This window comes from Bos mutus, chromosome 11, assembly GCF_027580195.1.
Source record: "Bos mutus isolate GX-2022 chromosome 11, NWIPB_WYAK_1.1, whole genome shotgun sequence".
In the NCBI taxonomy this organism is placed as follows: Eukaryota; Metazoa; Chordata; class Mammalia; order Artiodactyla; family Bovidae; genus Bos; species Bos mutus.
The window spans coordinates 93,213,421-93,231,037 of record NC_091627.1 but is presented as its reverse complement, the minus strand read 5'-3'; the positions used below and the strand labels follow the sequence as shown (position 1 = coordinate 93,231,037).

General features: G+C 39.5%; 1 protein-coding gene and 1 pseudogene across 1 annotated transcript in view; both read right to left on the bottom strand.

Annotated features, from left to right (window-relative positions):
- The window catches only part of ZNF638 (zinc finger protein 638), a 147,910-nt gene that overhangs the window by 92,875 nt on the left and 37,418 nt on the right, over positions 1 to 17,617 (bottom strand).
- LOC102275965 (ATP synthase F(0) complex subunit C3, mitochondrial-like) lies at positions 4,159 to 17,439 on the bottom strand (annotated as a pseudogene).

Genomic DNA, 17,617 nt, shown 5'->3' with positions numbered 1-17,617 from the left:
CCTGGCTTGGAGAATTTTGAGCATTACTTTACTAGCGTGTGAGATGAGTGCAATTGTGCGATAGTTTGAACATTCTTTGGCATTGCCTTTCTTTGGGATTGGAATGAAAACTGACCTTTTCCAGTCCTGTGGCCACTGCTGAGTTTTCCAAATTTGCTGGCATATTGAGTGCAGCACTTTCACAGCATCATCTTTCAGGATTTGAAATAGGTCAACTGGAATTCCATCACCACTAGCTTTGTTCGTAGAGATGCTTTCTAAGGCCCACTTGACTTCACATTCCAGGATGTCTGGCTCTAGGTCAGTGATCACACCATTGGGATTATTTTGGTCATGTAGATCTTTTTTGTACAGTTCTTCTGTGTATTCCTGCCACCTCTTCTTAGTATCTTCTGCTTCTGTTAGGTGCATACCATTTCTGTCCTTTATCGAGCCCATCTTTGCATGAAATGTTCCCTTGGTATCTCTAATTTTCTTGAAGAGATCTCTAGTCTTTCCCATTCTGTTGTTTTCGTCTATTTCTTTGTATTGATCGCTGAAGAAGGCTTTCTTATCTCTTCTTGCTATACTGCCTTTTGGATACCACCAAATTAATATCAACTCCCCCGTTTCTAGCATCAGCTTTACCTAGTACCCAAGCAGATGTACGTCTTTTATTCACATTAAAACTAGCATAGAAAATGCTGAAAGAAAAGTCTTTTATAAAATATCTTACTGGATATTCATTTCATACTAAAAATTTTGATAGAGGCAACAAGCCAAAAACAACAAAGAAAAAGCCAAGCTCTCCCAAAACTCCAAATAATCAAGGTTCAAGTGTGATTATTTCCTTTCATATATTTCTTTATATTCATATAAACATACACAAACATGTTATTTGCGTGTAATTGGAAATGTTCTTCATTCTTTTTTCCCCAAAGATTTACACGTTAGCCTGCTGTTTGCTTTCCTGATTACTGACATTTCTCCAAGTAAATCATATAAATTCTTTTTTAAATAGTTGCATAAAATATTCATAGTATAACTCACCCATCAATTAATTCAACCTGTTGAACACTGAAGTTGATACTACAAACATTGTTTTATACAAACAGCCTTACCAACTGATATTTTTTATTTCCAAAGGCAAGAATCCCAATAGTGAGACAGCCAGATTAAAGGAGATAGATAATTTAATTTTACTAGATATTGACACAACAGTTTTCAAAAAACTTATATGAATTCCCATTGTTATTAAATATGTTAACAAATAATCATTCTCTACAACCTCACTTCTTTCTCTAAACTCTAAAATAGTTTAAAAAATCAATGGACCTGTCTGCTCTTTAACCTTGGTAGAATTCACCTTTGAAATACCTCTTCTGGCGCTTTTTCTAGGGGTTGCTCTTAAACAACTTTCTCTAGATATTTTAAGACATATAATAATTTGGCTAGAATTTCTCTCCTGCCTCCACAATCATTCTTGTCATTTACATTCTCCTAGAAAAAGCATCCATTCCATCTAAGTTTTCTTATTCATTTCCCTAGAGTTGGGTGCACTAACCTCTTATATTTACTTCCTTTATGTTGCTCCTTTACATGGCCTTATTTCTATAGCACTTATCACCTTCTAACATACCTTATGGTTTATCTCATTATTTCCTACCTATCTCCCTCCACTAGAACATGAGCTCTATGATGTCAGGGACATTTGTCTGATTTTTTTACTGCTTTATCTCTTGATACCTAGAATGATACTTGGCACACAGTAGAAAATCAGTGTATATCTGACGAAAGGATGAATGATCCTGATGAGTTTTTTTTTTTTTTTAAAGCCCTTTTAATACACTTTGTATTTCTAATGAGCTGACTGTCTCTTTTATAAAGAGCTGGTGCTTGTATACAAGGAATATAACCCTTTGTCAAATATGTCGCAATTGGTTCCTCCTCATTGACAATTTTTATTTCTTAGTGTCTTTTGCCATTATAAAATTTAAATGTAATCAAATTTGTCACTTATTCTGTTATGACTTCTAAATGGTGTGGGCGTTTTGTTTGTTAATTGTTTGCTTTCGGTCTAAGAAGCCTCATCTCACCCCCCCACCCAACCCAAAGCATATACACACAGAAATTATCCAAAAATTCTTCTAAAATATCTATATTTTTGCTTATATTTTTATAACTTTTTTACATTTAGACATTCAATTAATCTAAGATGAATTCTTTGTATGATAAAAAGTAGCAACCTAACTTTGTCTTCTTCCAAATGTATTACATCAACCATGAAGTTTCCATACATTAAGTAAACAACCATTTCTCCCTTCTCTGCAATTTCTTCCCTTTAAAAAAAATGACAACAAATTATTAAATTCCTATATATGAAAATGGATTTATGGCCTCTCTAGTCTATCCTATCAATCTTTTTGCCTACCTATGGGCCAGTGCCATTTGTTCATCCACCAACTGATCCAATAAATATTACTCGAGGGCCTACTCTGTGCCAGGAGCCCTCTGGGTACCAAAGTATCAGTGGCAAACCAGAAAGCAACACTAACTCCTGCTCTCATGGCATCTCCAGCCTTAATGGGAGGGACAGACAATAAAGTAAGTATGTAGTATATCAGATGGTGATAAGTGGTATGAGGAAAAACAAACATAGAAATCAGGACATAGGGAACCAAGAGGTGACAAAGGCTAAAATTTAAATAGGATGGCATCATTAAGAAGGCAACATGTGAGCAGAAACCTGACTGAAGTGTGGGAATTAAGCATAAGCTGCAGAGATATTTCGGAGAAGGCAATGGCACCCCACTCCAGTACTCCTGCCTGGAAAATCCCATGGATGGAGGATCCTGGTAGGCTGCAGTCCATGGCATTGCTGAGGGTTGGACACGACTGAACAACTTCACTTTCACTTTTCACTTTCATGCATTGGAGAAGGAAATGGCAACCCACTCCAGTGTTCTTGCCTGGAGAATCCCAGGGATGGGGGAGCCTGGTGGGCTGCCGTCTATGGGGTCGCACAGAGTCAGACACGACTGAAGTGACTCAGCAGCAGTAGCAGCAGCAGAGATATGTGGGAGGAAGAGCTTTCCAAGCTTTCAGTGTTTTACATTTCACTGAGGTGTTTCACTGAGGTGAAAGCCAGCTTGGCATATTTGAGAAACAGCAAGAAGGCTAACAAGGCTGCAACAGCATGAGTAACTAAGGAGATGAGTGGAGGGAAACAAGGAATACTGGTTTAAGCTGCCATAAAATACCACTGGCTGGATGACTTAAACAACAAGAACTTATTTTCTTACGGTTTTGGAGGCTGGAAGTCCAAGATCAAGATGTGGACAGGTTTGATTTCTCCTGAGGCTTCTCTCTTTGGACAAGAAAGTCGGCCACCTTCTTGCTGGGTCCTCAAGTGGGCTTTTCTCTATGCCTGTGCATTCCGGGTGTTTCTCCCTTTTCTTAAAAGAACATCAGTCATAATGGATAAGGGCCCACCCATCTGATCTCATTTAACTGTAATAACCTCTTTAAAGGGAAATAAGGCAAATAAGGAAAATGATGAAGCAAGGGGCTGGGTTATGCTTTCAATAAGGTAATCAGAGAGGTCCTCCCTGGAGAGGAGAGAGCATGTTGGGTGTGTTGGAGGAATAAGAAAGCCAGCTCAGCTGAGGTGACAGGATGTAGGGGAAATTGAAGGTGGAGAGGTATCAAGGAACCAGATAATGCAAAGCCTTATGAACCACTCAAGACAATATAAAAACACTGAATAAAACACTAGATTAGGAACTGACCTTTCTAGTCCCTGCTCTGATACTAAACTCATTGAGTTTCAATCTCTTTAAAGGGAGGGGACCAGATTAGCTTGCCTATTAAGATGTGTCTGGAAATCTCCTATAAACTGAAGGATGCTCATCAATATTCATGGCAAAATATTTTTTCAATCTTAATGTTGTTTAGTCTCTAAGTCATGTCTGACTCCTTTGTGACCCCATGGACTATAGCCTGCCAGGCTCTTTAGAGTCTACTATATTCATGCTACTCCAGGATTTCATGTCATCTAGTCTCCTTGGACCACTTACAGATATTCTCATTCCCATCTAAAAATGTCTAATATCGGAAAAAAAGCTATCCTACCCCATATCCTCTTCTCACCTACACTCTATTTTACAATTCCCCACCCTCTTATTTTACCCACTCTGTTTTCTGACTGGTCAGACAAGTACGGAGCAGCTCTATCCAGAGCTCAGCTTCTGCCCGTTCAGCACAGTCACAGCTTAATGCCTAAACGTATTAGAAAAAGAATAGTCATCACAAACATATCCTGTGATTTGTTAACATAAATGGGGCTTTGTTTCAATGACAAAGAATCTCATCGCCATTTCATCTCAATTGCAACTATCCTAATAGAATTTGGAGGCAACCATTGTCTTTAGAATCCAAATCTAACTACTGGGATAGACAAGGGGCCATGATGAAAATTTGAGAAATCCCACACCATTTCAGGTCCTGCAACAGAACAAAAACATTGAGAAAACATAGTTCTTACTGATACTTGAATTTTGCAGGATTTATGCCAGACTGTAAGTTGTGTAGCCAAGTATAATATATAGAGAATTGTAGAAACTAACTCAAGAAAACTAGATATTTTTCTGAGTTTTTATCATAGCTAATGCAATGGTGAACTGAAATCTGTTTGCCTCTTCTTAAGATGGTTTCTAAATCAGTCCACAAATTCTTTGATACATTTCACTTCACAAAGGGGAGCCCAATTCCATTTCCTCTGAAGGAAGGTTCGATTTACCAGATTGTTTCTAATGAATAGAATGTGGTACAAGTGATGCTATGTGACTTGCAAGGCTAGGCCATGAAAAGAGTAAACTCTGACTGACTCCCTTCTCTCCTTGGATTACTCACATTAGGGAAAGCCAGAGAAGCCCATAAGGAGAGAAATTAAAGCTTCCAGCCAACAACTTACCACCAAATTGGCAGCCATTTCAGGGAGCCAGTTGGGAGACAGAACCCCCAGCCTCAGTGAAGCATAAATGACTACAGCTTAAATCAACATCCTGAAAGCACCTTCATGCCTGAATCTAAGGAGAAACTGCCCAGCTATGAATTCCTGACCCATAGAAATGGTAAGGATTTAAAAAAAAAAAAAAAAAAAGTGTATTTTTGTTTTGGGCCATTAGGTTTCAGGGAAATTTTTTATGTAGCAGTACATAACAAATGCCTTTGTTATCTGAAGATTAGGGTCTCAATTCATTAAAAATACAAATCAAAAGCATATCAGTCAGTGAACAAGCACCTGGGATTTAGAAATAACAGGATTTTGATTTGAACTCTAAGCAATACAAAGAAATAGTTTCCTCATGCAAAAAATATAAGAATAATCCTTTACCTTCAGGATTTTCATCTTATGAATTACTTACCACTTTATTTTGCATGTGGGCTTCCCTGTTGGCTCCGACAGTAAGGAATCTGCCTGCAAAGCGGGAGACCCAGGTTCAATTCCCTAGGTGGGAAGATCCCCTGAAGAAGGGAATGGCAACCCACTCCAGGATTTGCCTGGAGAACTCCATGGATAGAGAAGCCTGGTGGGCTACAGCCCATGGGGTCACAAAGAGTTGGACACAACTGAGCAACACACACACACATATCTCTGTATAAATTCTACATACCAGCTACAAAAGCAACTCAACAAAAAGGTCCATTTCAAGAGTGGAAGCATGAAGAGTTCTATAGACATACTCCCCAGTGAACCAAACATACTGGCAAAAATTATTTTTAAAGACAATAATTTAAATTCTATGTAAATTGCTCTAAAGGTACATGGCAAATGAAGAAACATATAAGAAAATCTACTAATTCTTGGTAAGAAGTGAAAGTTTGTGGCACTTTACCCATAACCCACTCACTTGTCACTCCCACGAAGCTCATGTGATGGAAACTCTACTCTAGGTTGTACTGACAAGAAGATGGGCCTCCCTCTTCCCCTGACTCCAAAGGGATATGGCTTCCCCCACCCCCAGAAGGATGAGCCGCCAACATTTCTTTTCCCTCCTAACTCTGTGTAACAGAGAATAAATTTTAGGCAAGTGCAGCATAGAGGTTTAGGGCTCCCTTCTTAAGCCCAGACCACACACATAAATTGGAGGCTCAATCCCAGATGAAGAAGGCCTAAGATACTGTGGCCCTAATTGCCCTTGTCCCAAGCTATTGGTGGGCTTCCCTGGTGGCTCAAACAGTAAAGAATCTGCCTGCAATGTGGGAGACCTGGGTTTGATCCCTGGGTCAGGAAGATCCCCTGGAGAAGGGAATGGCAACCCACCTGGCAATTCCTGCTTGGACAATTCCATGCACAGAGCAACCTGGTGGGCTACAGTCCATGGGGTCCTGAAGAGTCAGACGTGACTGAGTGACTAATACTTTCACTTTCCTTCAAGCTGTTGGCAGGACAGAGACTCGACTCCAGGAAGACCAGAGGCTACCGCCTCACCCAGTGATCTGCTCTTAAGCAGGGTTGTCATTCCAAAGAAGTGGGCCACTGTCCCTAACACCTGCTCTGGCACAGTGGCTCAGAAATTTTGCCCAGGTAGAAAGGCAGCCATAACAACAGAGAGCTCTTAATCTCTCCTAAGAGGAAATGACTTTATTTAAAACAGTATAGAGAAGTTCAAGCCTAAGCCAATTTTTCTATTATCTCAAAAATAATGGAAAAATTGAGTTAAGAAATTAAAAGGAAGTCTGATAGCTTCAATAATAACAGCAAGCTAAACTGTTAGGTCAGCAAGTTTAACAGAGAGAACCAGTGAAAGAAAAAAGCTAAAATAGCCTTCTAGGGACAGAAAACATGTCAAGAGACTAGTCTCAAAAAAGTACGTTAGTAAAGGAGGCCAAATTTAATTGGACCAAACTACAAAGAAATTTATGTCCCAGGGTACAGACAGAAACAGCAGAAAAATCAGCCTAAAATCTGGGTGTGATACCAATAGAGGCAGACAGCTTAACAGAGAGATCAGGGAAAGACACAAAGTGAGCCCTGCTGAAACACTGTCATCGCAGAGCAATCTGTGCACACTGAAGGCTACAACCTCTGAGGAGCACGTACAGAGTCTGAACATTACAGGGGCAATAGATTTCCCTAAAATAGTTAAGTCACTAAACAATTAAGTAGACAAATAGCAACAAACAAGTCCCTGGGGAGAGGGCTAATCAGTATCCAGATTCACTACAATATATTATCTAGAGGGTCTAATTTTCAACAAAAAAATTACAAGACATACAAAGAAACAGGACAGTGTGCCTGACTCTTACATAGGAAAAAAGATAGGCAACAGAAACTGGCTACGAGAGGGTCCAGGTGTTGGATTTAGCAAGATTTCATAATAATCATTATAAACATATTGAAAGAGCTGAAGAAAGCCATGCTAGAAGTAGATAAGGGTATGACAAAATTGCAACAAGTAGAGAATGTCAATAAACAGAGAGAAGTAATTTTTTAAAAAAACTTACATTAACATTGTGGAGGATAAAAAGTGCAGTAAGTAAAATGACAAGTTAACTAAAGGGGTTCAATAACAGATCTGAACTAATAGAAGAAAGAGTCAGCTCTCTTGACAACAGTCATTGTTGCTGTTATTGTTGTTTAGTGGCTAAGTTGTATCTGACTCTTTGTGACACCGTGGACTATAGCCTGCCAGGCTACTCTGTCCATTGGATTTCCTAGGCTACTGGAGGGGGTTACCATTTCCTTCTCCAGGGGATCTTCCCAACCCAGGGATCCAACTCACATCTCCTGCACTGGCAGGTGCATTCTTTACCACAAGCCACCAGGGAAGCCCCTTGAAGATAGACCAGTGGTAATTATGCAACTCAAAGAACACAGGAGACAAAAGGCTGAAGAAAGATGAACAGAGCCTCAGAAGAATGCTGGATACCAGTAGGTGCACCAACATATGCATAATGGAAGTACCAGAAGAAGAGAGAGGAGATAAGGAGCAGTTAAAAAAAAAATTAAGATATAATGTCCAATGGCTTCACAAATTTGATGAAAAACATTTAGTCAACACATCCATGAAGCTCATCCAAGTAATATAAATATATCCACATACAAGCATATCATTGTAAATATGTTAAAAGACAGAGACAAAAAAGAATTTTGAAAGCAGCAATACAAAAATGACTCATGGCATACTGATTTCTCATCAGAAACAATGGGGGCCAAAAGACAGTGGAATAACACACTCGAGTGTTACAGGGAAAAAGTTGTCAACCAAAAATCTTATATCTTCCAAAATGAAAGTAAAATAAAGACATTCAAAATAAAAACTGAGAATCTGTTGCAAGAAGACCTATCTTACAAGAAATGCTAAACAAAGTTATTAAGGTGGAAAACAAGAGACTGCAGACAGTAATTCAAATCCTCAGGAAAAGGAAAGGCACCAGTAAAGGTAATTATGAAAGACAGTATAAATATTTATTTTCCTTTGTTCCCTTAAGTGATTTAAAAATCAACTTATAAAAGAACCGTTATATAATTGTATGGCTGACCTACAACACATAGAAATGTAATCCATTTTGATAATAATAGAAGAAAATGAATGAAAGCAAATCTGTATTTCAGTAAGGCAATGACACCAGGTGGTAACTTGAAAACACAGGAACAAGTGAAGAGAACCAAAAGTGGTAAATAAGAAGGTTACTATAGTAAATTCTATAAATATAGACTTGCTCTCCTTTCTTCTCTCAGCTTCCCTAAAAGACATAAAATTATATAAAGTAATATTTATAACACTGTATTTTGGCACATGTAATATATATATAATGTTATTTTTAAAGCACTGAAAAGGGGACAAGGCACTAGTACTCTATAAGAGTGATGCTTTTAAATATAACTACAAAGTCAGTACAAACCTGAATGGACTCTGAAAAGTCTAAATGTACATGGTAAACCCTAGAGCAAGAACTAAGAAAATAATTCAAAACAATCTACATAAAGAAAAAGATTATTAAAAGAATGAAGATGTTACACTAGGAAAACAACTACATAATACAAAGCAAAGCAATAAAGGAAGAACAGAAGGGGAAAAGTTATGAGACTAATAGAAAACTAAAAGTAAAATAGACATAAATCCATCATATAAATAATATTAGTGAATGGATTAAAGAATCCAATCAAAAGGCAGAGATCATCAAAATAGATACAAATGTATGTTCAAATATATACTGTCTACAGGACATACACTACAGACTCATTGAAACAATTAGGTTGAAAGTAAAAGAATGGGAAACAAATATCAAGCAAATATTAAATATTACCAATAATAAAAAGCTGAAGAGGCTATATTAGTATTAGTTAGATAAAATAGACTTTCTACCAATTCAATGTAGATTATATTAAAAAATTCTTTACAGCTCCACCCTCCTTATGTTGTTATTGTCACCAACTACAGCTACCCCACACTCCCACGCCCGAGGCCAGGGGCGGTGGCCAGGAGGAGCAACCCCATGCCCGAGGCCAGGAGCAGCGGCCGGGAGGAGCAATCCGTGGCTGCAGGGGCGCAAGAGGGCCTAGAGGAGCTATCCCACATTGAAGGTCAGGAAGGGTGGCTGTGAGAAGATACCCCTCGTCCAAGGTAAGGAGCAGAGGCTACGCTTTGCTGGAACAGCCATTAAGAGATACCCCATGCCCAAGGTAAGAGAAACCCAAGTAAGACGGTAGGTGTTGCAAGAGGGCATCAGAGGGCAGACACACTGAAACCATACTCACAGAAAACTAGTCAGTCTAATCACACTAAGACCACAGACTTGTCTAACTCAATGAAACCAAGCCATGCCCGTGGGGCAACCCAAGATGGGCGGGTCATGGTGGAGAGATCTGACAGAATGTGGTCCACTGGAGAAGGGAATGGCAACCCACTTCAGTATTCTTGCCTTGAGAACCCCATGAACAGTATGAAAAGGCAAAATGACAGGATACTGAAAGAGAAACTCCCCACGTCAGTAGGTGTCCAATATGCTACTGGAGATCAGTGGAGAAATAACTCCAGAAAGAATGAAGGGATGGAGCCAAAGCAAAAAGAATACCCAGCTGTGGATGTGACTGGTGATAGAAGCAAGGTCCGATGCTGTAAAGAGCAATATTGCATAGGAACCTGGAATGTCAGGTCCATGAATCAAGGCAAATTGGAAGTGGTCAAACAAGAGTTGGCAAGAGTGAATGTCGACATTCTAGGAATCAGCGAACTCAAATGGACTAGAATGGGTGGATTTAACTCAGATGACCATTATATCTACTACTGCAGGCAGGAATCCCTTAGAAGAAATGGAATAGCCATCATGGTCAACAAAAGAGTCCGCAATGCAGTACTTGGATGCAATCTCAAAAACGACAGAATGATCTCTGTTCATTTCCAAGGCAAAGCATTCAATATCAAGTAATCCAAGTCTATTCCTCAACCAGTAATGCTGAAGAAGCTGAAGTTGAACCGTTCTATGAAGACCTACAAGACCTTTTAGAACTAACACCCAAAAAAGATGTCCTTCTCATTATAGGGGACTGGAATGCAAAAGTAGGAAGTCAAGAAACACCTGGAGTAACAGGCAAATTTGGCCTTGGAATACGGAATGAAGCAGGGCAAAGACTAATAGAGTTTTGCCAAGAAAATGCACTGGTCATAGCAAACACCCTCTTCCAACAACACAAGACTCTACACATGGACATCACCAGATGGTCAACACCGAAATCAGATTGATTATATTCTTTGCAGCCAAAGATGGAGAAGCTCTACACAGTCAGCAAAAACAAGACCAGGAGCTGATTGTGGCTCAGATCATGAACTCCTTATTGCCAAATTCAGACTTAAATTGAAGAAAGTAGGGAAAACCACTAGACCATTCGGGTATGACCTAAATCAAATCCCTTATGATTATACAGTGGAAGTGAGAAATAGATTTAAGGGCCTAGATCTGATAGATAGAGTGCCTGATGAACTATGGAATGAGGTTTGTGACACTGTACAGGAGACAGGGATCAAGACCATTCCCATAGAAAAGAAATGCAAAAAAGCAAAATGGCTGTCTGGGGAGGCCTTACAAATAGCTGTGAAAAGAGGAGAAGCAAAAAGCAAAGGAGAAAAGGAAAGATATAAACATCTGAATGCAGAGTTCCAAAGAATAGTAAGAAGAGATAAGAAAGCCTTCCTCAGCGATCAATGCAAAGAAATAGATGAAAACAACAGAATGGGAAAGACTAGAGATCTCTTCAAGAAAATTAGAGATACCAAAGGAACATTTCATGCAAAGATGGGCTCGATAAAGGACAGAAATGGTATGGACCTAACAGAAGCAGAAGATATTAAGAAGAGATGGCAAGAATACACAGAAGAACTGTACAAAAAAGATCTTCATGACCCAGATAATCACGATGGTGTGATCACTGACCTAGAGCCAGACATCCTGGAATATGAAGTCAAGTGGGCCTTAGAAAGCATCACTACGAACAAAGCTAGTGGAGGTGATGGAATTCCAGTTGAGCTATTCCAAATCCTGAAAGATGATGCTGTCAAAGTGCTGCACTCAAAATGCCAGCAATTTGGAAAACTCAGCAGTGGCCACTGGACTGGAAAAGGTCAGTTTTCATTCCAATCCCAAAGAAAGGCAATGCCAAAGAATGCTCAAACTACCGCACAATTGCACTCATCTCACATGCTAGTAAAGTAATGCTCAAAATTCTCCAAGCCAGGCTTCAGCAATATGTGAACCGTGAACTTCCTGATGTTCAAGCTGGTTTTAGAAAAGGCAGAGGAACCAGAGATCAAATTGCCAACATCCGATGGATCAAAAAAAGCAAGAGAGTTCCAGAAAAACACCTATTTCTGCTTTATTGACTATGCCAAAGCCTTTGACTGTGTGATCACAATAAACTGTGGAAAATTCTGAAAGAGATGAGAATATCAGACCACCTGATCCGCCTCTTGAGAAATCTGTATGCAGGTCAGGAAGCAACAGTTAGAACTGGACATGGAACAACAGTCTGGTTCCAAATAGGAAAAGGAGTACGTCAAGGCTGTATATTGTCACCCTGTTTATTTAACTTATATGCAGAGTACATCATGAGAAACGCTGGGCTGGAAGAAGCACAAGCTGGAATCAAGATTGCCAGGACAAATATCAATAACCTCAGATATGCAGATGACACCACCCTTATGGCAGAAAGTGAAGAGGAACTAAAAAGCCTCCTGATGAAGGTGAAAGTGGAGAGTGAAAAAGTTGGCTTAAAGCTCAACATTCAGAAAACGAAGATCATGGCATATGGTCCCATCACTTCATGGGAAATAGATGGGGAAACAGTGGAAACAGTGTCAGACTTTATTTTTTTGGGCTCCAAAATCACTGCAGATGGTGACTGTAACCATGAAATTAAAAGACGCTTACTCCTTGGAAGGAAGGTTATGACCAACCTAGATAGCCTATTCAAAAGCAGAGACATTACTTTGCCAACAAAAATCTGTCTAGTCAAGGCTATGGTTTTTCCTGTGGTCATGTATGGATGTGAGAGTTGGACTGTGAAGAAGGCTGAGCACCGAAGAATTGATGCTTTTGAACTGTGGTGTTGGAGAAGACCCTTGAGAGTCCCTTGGACTGCAAGGAGATCCAACCAGTCCATTCTGAAGGAGATCAGCCCTGGGATTTCTTTGAAGGACTGATGCTAAAGCTGAAACTCCAGTACTTTGGCCACCTCATGCGAAGAGTTGACTCACTGGAAAAGACTCTGATGCTGGGAGGGATTGGGGGCAGGAGGAGAAGGGGACGACAGAGGATGAGATGGCTGGATGGCATCACTGACTCGATGGATGCGAGTCTGGGTGAACTCCAGGGGTTGGTGATGGAAGGGGAGGCCTGGTGTGCTTCGATTCATGGGGTCTCAAAGAGTCGGACACGACTGAGTGACTGAACTGAAATGAACGGAACATCTTTATACAATGCATGCCGATTAATATAGATTTATAGTTATTACTTAACACCATAGGTTTACTTTTTAAATCATATAGGAAGAAAAGGTTACAAACCAAACTTGCAATAATATTGACTTTTACATTTACCTTTGTCAATACTTCTACTATTTTTCTTTATTTCTTCATATAGTTTTGAGTTACTGTCTAGTGCTCTTTCATTTTCATTTTTCACTTTCATGCATTGGAGAAGGAAATGGCAACCCACTCCAGTGTTCTTGCCTGGAGAATCCCAGGGACGGTGAAGCCTGCTGGGCTGTCGTCTATGGCGTTGCACAGAGTCGGACACGACTGAAGCGACTTAGCAGCAGCAGCAGCAGCAGCTCTTTCATTTCATCTTGAAGGACTTTCATTATCATTTCTTATGGGGCATGTCTACTAATAACTAATTCTCTTGGTTTTTGTTTATCTGGGAATATCCTCATTTCTCCTTCATTTGTCTTTTGTTTTTACCTTCAATAAAATGACTTTGGAAATAACATACATTTCCACAACACCAACACTACAGTTTTCAGAGTCACAGTAAGCTACACAGTTACATGTGTTATTAATACAAATTTAAAACATTTTAAGCAGTAGTTTCTGTTGCAAGGCAAAAAAAAAAAAATCAAGAAAGAAACCACCAAACAAAAGAGATTCAGCACTTCAGACAAGGCAAGTCCAAGAATAGCATATGAGAACTGTTTTTCTTTCATGAAGGGTTTCTGTCATATCTAATGATAAGGCCACCAAAGACTGTTTCAATACCAGCACCAGAACCAGATATTCCTTCTGTTGTAACACTTGTGTCAATAAATTTGGCTGTGGATCACAATAAACTCTGGAAGATTCTGAAAGAGATGGGAATACCAGACCACCTGACCTGTCTCTTGAGAAACCTGTATGCAGGTCAGGAAGCAACAGTTAGAACTGGACATGGAACAACAGACTGGTTCCAAATAGGAAAAAGAGTACGTCAAGACTATATATTGTCACCCTGTTTATTTAACTTATATGCAGAGTAAGTCATGAGAAAAGCTGGGCTGGAAGAAGCACAAGCTGGAATCAAGATTGCCGGGAGAAACATCAATAACCTCAGATATGCAGATGACACCACTCTTATGGCAGAAAATGAAGAGGAACTAAAAAGCCTCCTGATGAAAGTGAAAGAGGAGAGTGAAACAGTTGGCTTAAAGCTCAACATTCAGAAAACGAAGATCATGGCATCTGGTCCCATCACTTCATGGGAAATAGATGGGAAACAGTGGAAACAGTGTCAGACTTTATTTTTGGGGGCTTCAAAATCACTGCAGATGGTGACTGCAGCCATGAAATTAAAGACCCTTACTCCTTGGAAGCAAAGTTATGACCAACCTAGATAGCATGTTGAAAAGCAGAGACATTACTTTGCCAACAAAGGTCCGTCTAGTCAAAGCTATGGTTTTTCCTGTGGTCATGTATGGATGTGAGAGTTGGACTGTGAAGAAGGCTGAGTGCCGAAGAATTGATGCTTTTGAACTGTGGTGTTGGAGAAGACTCTTGAGAGTCCCTTGGACTGCAAGGAGGTCCAATCAGTCCATCCTAAAGGAGATCAGGCCTGGGTGTTCATTAGAAGGACTGATGCTAAAGCTGAACTCCAGTACTTTGGCCACCTCATGCGAAGAGTTGACTCATTGGAAAAGACTCTGATGCTGGGAAAGATTGAGGGCAGAGGAGAAGGAGACGACAGAGGATGAGATGGCTGGATGGCATCACCAACTCGATGGACATGAGTTTGAGTGAACTCCGGGTGTTTGAGTGAACACCATCACTTTGGTGATGGACAGGGAGGCCTTGCGTCCTGCAATTCATGGGATCACAAAGAGTCAGACATGACTGAGCGACTAAACTGACTGACTGATTAATGTCTTTGCTTATTGCTGTAGTTGGAAACTCCCACTGGATTAGCTGAGACACACACATTCTGGGCCCCATTAAATACTGTAGAGCTCTCTCCAGTCAAAGAGAATACTGATGGCGTAGACACTGCACTGGATGCAATCCTGGATCAACTCTGGATCAGAGTTGGAGTGCTAACAAGCTTGGCATAGGTTAACTATCCTAAACTCTTTGGGGTAACAATTGGAGGACTTGAGTGACAAGTGACACAGGCTCTTCTCCCACCTTCCATCTTCCTGGGATGGCAGCAATGGCAGTCGAAGGAACATGACTCTCTTTCACTTTTTAAGGATAGTTTTACCAGATATAGAATTCTTGGTTGACATTTTCTTCTTTTAGCACATTAGCAAGTCATCCCACTGCCTTCCAGCCAATATGGTTTCTGAAGAGAAACTGGCTGTCATTGTTACTGAGGCATCCTTGTACAAGATAGGCCCTTTCTCTCTTGCCTCGTTTCTGTAGATGAGAGAAATCTACAAGGAAGTTTTCAGGATTTGTCTTATTCTTCTAACAATATGACTATATTGTGTCTTCCAGTGATCTCTTTTATTCTGCTTGGAATTCATTAAACTTTTTGGATGTGTAATTGTATGTCTTTCACCAAATCTGAAAAGTTTTTGTATATTATTTCTTCAAAATGTCCTTCTTTCATATTTTCTCTTTTCTCTCTCTCTGGGATTCCTGTAATATATTGGTATGTCTGATGCTGTTCCACATTCCTCTTAGGGTTTGTTCTTTTAAAAAATTTTATATATTTTTTTTCCTTCCTGCTCCTCTGATGGGAAAATCTGAAATAACTATTTTAAAGTGTGCTGATTTGCCTACTCAAATCTACTATTGGGCTTGTTTTAATTTCCTTCTTCATTGCCCTATTCATGAAGTTGGAATGCCCATTTTAGGATTAAGGGCATGACTGAACACCTGACAACCAACACTGGAAAAATGAGATTGAGAGCAGTTTGCTTTCACTTACTATTAATACTTATAGCCTGGGAAGGAGGACATCACGGGACCCCACAGGAGTAAACAATCACATGTGGGAGATAAGCTTTTCAACTTTGAGAATGTAGGTTGATACCTGGTTCTGGCCATAAGCTGAGACTGTCTTGTTTGAATATGTTCATAGGCATGCAAGAAAAGTAAACCTATTACTTAGGGATGAGCAGGAACTATACCTGGTCCCCATAATAAGAAAGGCTGTTTTGCTCATGGTATTGAGCTTCTTTGAAGTAATGAAAATGTTTCTAATAATGATTGTGGTTATGAGTATGTAACTACTGAATATACAAAAAACAATGAATAGTTTCAATGGATAAATTTTATGGTATATGAATTATATCTCAATGAAGCTTTATATTAAAAGTTCCCTTCATAACTAATGAGAGTTCAAGGCTACACAGAAAAAAAAAAATTAAAGGTGTAAGTCTTCAAGTCAGCAGCCAGGTCAGTTTTCAAGGAACAATGGGCTATGAGCTTTTCATCGTTCATGATCCAATAGCAGCTCTGCTGATTTATCTCTTCACTCCCTCTGAAACAGGCACTTACTGTTCCCTACTTAATAAGTCTACCACAGGTGACTCAGTATTTCTAGGTTTGTGCTTTGCTTCTACTTTGGCTTTTGCTTCTCTTCTTTTTGAGAATCTCAAATTCAGTTTTTGAGGTGCTCTTATCCTCTTTGCTGCAGAGTTCTCATGCTAGTCTACTCACAAGTCTAAGGCACTCACCCCTGATTTAATTAGCTGTGGCAAAGGCAGTAGGGTAATATGATACACTGCGGTGGGTATGCAAAATGATACAGCCAACTCTAGGAAATGGTTTGCTGCTTTCTTGTAAAGCTAAATGCATTTACTGTATGCCCCAATAATCCCACTCCTGAGATCTACCCTAGAGAAATAAAAACTTATGTTCACACAAAAACTGTATAGAAATATCCATAGCAGATTTATTTGTAACAGTCCCAAACTGAAACAACCCAAAAGGTTCTTCAATGGATGAATGGATAAACAAACTTTAGTACATCTACACAATGAACACTACTCAGCAATAGAAAGGAACAAATACATGAAACAACTTGACAGAATTCAAAACATCATGCTAGGTGAAAGAATCCAGCCATAAGAGGTTACATACTATACAGTTTCAACTCAACATTCAAAAAACTAAGATTATGGGATCCAGTCCCATCACTTCATAGCAAATAGATCGGAAACAATGGAAACAGTGACAGACTTTATTTTGGGGTTCCAAAATCACTGCAGATGGTGACTGCAGCTGTGAAATTAAAAGACGCTAGCTCTTTGGAAGAAAAGCTATAATTATACAATGCATGCCGATTAATATAGATTTATAGTTATTACTTAACACCATAGGTTTACTTTTTAAATCATATAGGAAGAAAAGGTTACAAACCAAACTTGCAATAATATTGACTTTTACATTTACCTTTGTCAATACTTCTACTATTTTTCTTTATTTCTTCATATAGTTTTGAGTTACTGTCTAGTGCTCTTTCATTTTCATTTTTCACTTTCATGCATTGGAGAAGGAAATGGCAACCCACTCCAGTGTTCTTGCCTGGAGAATCCCAGGGACGGTGAAGCCTGCTGGGCTGTCGTCTATGGCGTTGCACAGAGTCGGACACGACTGAAGCGACTTAGCAGCAGCAGCAGCAGCAGCTCTTTCATTTCATCTTGAAGGACTTTCATTATCAT